Genomic DNA, 4302 nt, shown 5'->3' on the forward strand with positions numbered 1-4302 from the left:
GCCACCTTTCATTCCAAGCCCAAAGTAACACATTTGGAGCAGAGCTTCCAAGAGAAGTCTGAGTGGACCCTACAGCTTGAAGCAAAGCCTCCCAGACACAACAAACTTAATCAACCAAGCTCAGTGATAGACCCATGAGAACAAGTGATCGCTGTTTTAAGTCACTGAGTTTCGGGCGTTTTCTTACACAGCATTGTATAGTAACAGAGGTAAGCAATACAGTCAAGGGCTGTAAATATCTTTGGGGGTTTGGTTTAATTTGTTTTGGGTTGACTCTGCCTGAACTGAGGAAAGCAATTTGGAGAGTAAGTGGCAATTTCAGTAGGAGGGATCTTTCTGGCTGACAAGGGGCTCTAGCTTCTGGGGAATCCAGGAGAGATGAGGGGAAACTGTGTTCATTGTCAGGACCATCATCGTAAACAGCAAACACTAAAGGCACCTGCCCTAGGCCCAGTGCTGGGGGAAACTATGGGAAGTATAAGGTCAGGTCAGTGCTCTAGAAAAGCTATGATCTCACTGCAGGACAAAATCTGGGATGGAGGCACTGAGACCACCCTCTAACACTATATAGACAGAGAAGTCCGACCTAGCCAATCAGAGCCTGTCATTCCCTTTGGCTACAGTAATTGGTTCAAGGATGGGCACGTGACCCATAAAGCTAGACCAATACAATTCAATTTCTAGACTCTCTTTGATATTATTAGAAAAGAGATGAGTTCCTCTCACTAGAGATGATTAGCCGACAGGTTGTGAGCCTGGACTGTGGTCTGTCTTCTCCTTGCTCCATCATGGGAGGAATCTGTCAAATGGAATTCCATCTGAATCGACTCAATCTGGCCAGATTTCCTTCAAGGCACACTGGTTAAAGAATAAGAGCTTGGTACTAATGGTAACAGAGAAGGCAATGGCACCCCACTCCAGTACTCTTGCCTGGAAAATCCCAAGGACAGAGGAGCCTGGTAGGCTGCGGTCCATGGGGTCGCTAAGAGTCAGACATGACTGAGCAACTTCACTTTCACTTTTCACTTTCATGCACTGAAGGAAGGAAATGGCAACCCACTCCAGTGTTCTTGCCTGGAGAATCCCAGGGACAGGGGAGCCTGGTGGGCTGCCGTTTATGGGGTCGCACAGAGTCGGACACGACTGACGCGACTTAGCAGCAGCAGCAGCAACTAATGGTAAAGAACCTGCCTCCCTATGCCAATGCAGGAAACTTAAGACATGTGTGTTCAATCCCTGGGTCAGGAAGATTGCCTGGAGAAGGAAATGGCTACTCACTCCAGTATTCTTGCCTGGGAAATCACATGGACAGAGGAGCCTGGTGGGCTACAGTTCATGGGGTTGCAAAGAGTCGGGCACCACTGAAGAGACTTAGCACGCGTACATGAAAAGTGAAAAATTCTCCCAGATTCTAATCACCACCCTAACATTTACTCCCAAAAAGATTTCAACATAGAAGTTTCCAAGCCCCTGGAGCTGAGTGGAAGGATGGAGTGAGTGACCTTCCTCACTGGTGGTCCCCAGGATTTCAGCAGGGCCGAGCTGAAAGCTCACTTGATGCAGGAGCTCTAATCGAAATCCATTTCCTTCCTCATGTCTCTGTTCTCACTTTCTGGTTGACACTGCCACCCAGGACTTCTATATAATTTTCAGGGCTCAGTGCAAAATGAAAATTCAGGACCCTTTCAAAATTTACTCAGAATTTCAAGACAGTGACCACAGAACATTAAGCACCTGGTGTGGACTCTTCTGAGTGGGGGTGGGGGTGGGGTCATGGTGACGGTGTAGGTGTCACACAGGCAGGAAGCTGCCCCTATGTCACCTGGAGGGTAATCCCCATAGCTGATGTATACTTGTGTTAAAGGAAGCACCAGCCAGGGGTCCAATCCTGGGGGAAATCATAAGACGACTCCCAGACATTCATTCAACAGTCACTGTCTCAACCACCTCCAAGCCACCTATCAGGTAGAGTGGTTAAGTCAAGGGAGGGCCAGCTCCACAGAGAAAATCAGCTGCTTCCTCCTGTCCAGCCCAGCTCCGGGGCTGAAAGACAAGAGCAGACACAGCAGTGACTGGGAACTGTTCTGCGATCCCAGTACCCTCCCCAGCTGGGCTTCTCACCACAATCATTCCAAAAATATTTGTCTGTGAGCCCCCCAAAGTGCTTCAAATACAACTCTGCCTTGCCCGTGGGTTTGAGCGATCACAGCTGTGAAGGTTGCACAAGAGGAACACAGCGTCTTCGCTACCACACGTGGGACTCAGCACAGCCTAGAAGTGCTCGAGCCAGCCTCTGCCAAGGTAAGACTGGCCCACCCCAGGGACCCCCAGCCCACAGCAACTGCTCAGCACGTGCAGACATTTGGTGACCAGACCCTCCTTTGAAGTCCAGGCAAAACTGGGCAAACGTTCCTGCCTGGGAACATGTGGCTGTCAGTGGGAGGAAGGGTATAGTGGGGGCTCCCTCTCTCCTGCCCCCAAAGTTTAGGAGCTGGCACTTCTTTTCCTACAGTGTGAGAGCTTCTGCTGTCCCCACACAGAGCTCAAAGGCTCGTCTACTCATCACTGTCTTTAAAATTTCAGCCCAGTGCTTAAGGTCAGGGTGAAAGTGCCCACTCTGTGTACTCCTGATTTCCCTTGAAAGAAATAAGAAAGTGGTTCTCAAAGTGTGGTCCCCAGACCAGCAGCAGCAGTAACTGGTTAGAAATGCAAATTCCAGGCACCACCCCAGATCTATTAAATCAGAAACTGTGAAGGCAGGAACCAGTAATAGTAAACCATCACACCACTCACTTTCAACAATAAGCATTTTAAGAATGACCACAATGCTTATAACCAAGTTTATTCAACATTTCTATTTGCCAGGTACTGTTCTAACTTCTTTTACATGGATGATCTTTCTAAGCCATACAGTTTGGGTGTTTCGTTATAGCAGCCTGAGCTGGGACAATGGGGACCACTGAGATCACGCTGCTAGGTCTTCATGGGGCATAGCTGGGATGTAATGTGATCAAGGTCAGCATCCGTATCAGACTGACATGCACCACACAGCCATTTGCTGAGTTTTGGGCACCGTTGACCAAGCAAGCTGATACAGAACTACAACACAGCATGATGCAATGGAAGTAGGCCATTACTAAAGTATGCAAGCATTCTCTGCTTATGATGACAGCTGACATTTATTGAGAACTTCCTGTGTGACAGGCCCTGTTCTGAACACATCATGGATTATCATCCTAACTAAACAGAAGAGAGCCCATGCAAAGATGGGCTCGATAAAGGACAAAAATGGTATGGACCTAAAAGAAGCAGAAGATATTAAGAAGAGGTGCCAAGAATACACAGAAGAACTGTACAAAAAAGATCTTCAAGACCAAGATGATCACGATGGTGTGATCACTCACCTAGAGCCAGACATCCTGGAATGTGAAGTCAAGTGGGCCTTAGAAAGCATCACTATGAACAAAGCTAGTGGAGGTGATAGAATTCCAGTGGAGCTATTTCAAATCCTGAAAGATGATGCTGTGAAAGTGCTGCACTCAATATGCCAGCAAATTTGGAAAATTCAGCAATGGCCACATGACTGGAAAAGGTCAGTTTTCATTCCAATCCCAAAGAAAGGCAATGCCAAAGAACGCTCAAACTACCGCACAATTGCACTCATCTCACACACTAGTAAAGTAATGCTCAAAATTCCCCAAGCCAGGCTTCAGCAATATGTGACCATGAACTTCCAGATGTTCGAGCTGGTTTTAGAAAAGGCAGAGGAATGAGAGATCAAATTGCCAACATCCGCTGGATCATGGAAAAAGCAAGAGAGTTCCAGAAAAACATCTATTTCTGCTTTATTGACTATGCCAAAGCCTTTGCCTGTGTGGATCACAATAAACTATGGAAAATTCTTCAAGAAATGGGAATACCAGACCACCTTACCTGCCTCTTGAGAAACCTATATGCAGGTCAGGAAGCAACAGTTAGAACTAGACATGGAACAACAGACTGGTTCCAAATAGGAAAAGGAGTACGTCAAGGCTGTACGTCAAGGCTGTATATTGTCATCCTGTTTATTTAACTTATGTGCAGAGTACATCATGAGAAATGCTGGGCTGGAAGAAGCTCAAGCTGGAATCAAGATTGCCGGGAGAAATATCAATAACCTCAGATATGTAGATGACACCATCCTTATGGCAGAAAGTGAAGAACTAAAGAGCCTCTTGATGAAAGTGAAAGAGGAGAGTGAAAAAGCTGGCTTAAAGCTCAACATTCAGAAAACTAAGATCATGGCATCCGGTCCCATCACTT

The sequence above is a fragment of the Bos indicus x Bos taurus genome, chromosome 6 (assembly GCF_003369695.1).
Source record: "Bos indicus x Bos taurus breed Angus x Brahman F1 hybrid chromosome 6, Bos_hybrid_MaternalHap_v2.0, whole genome shotgun sequence".
Classification (NCBI taxonomy): Eukaryota; Metazoa; Chordata; class Mammalia; order Artiodactyla; family Bovidae; genus Bos; species Bos indicus x Bos taurus.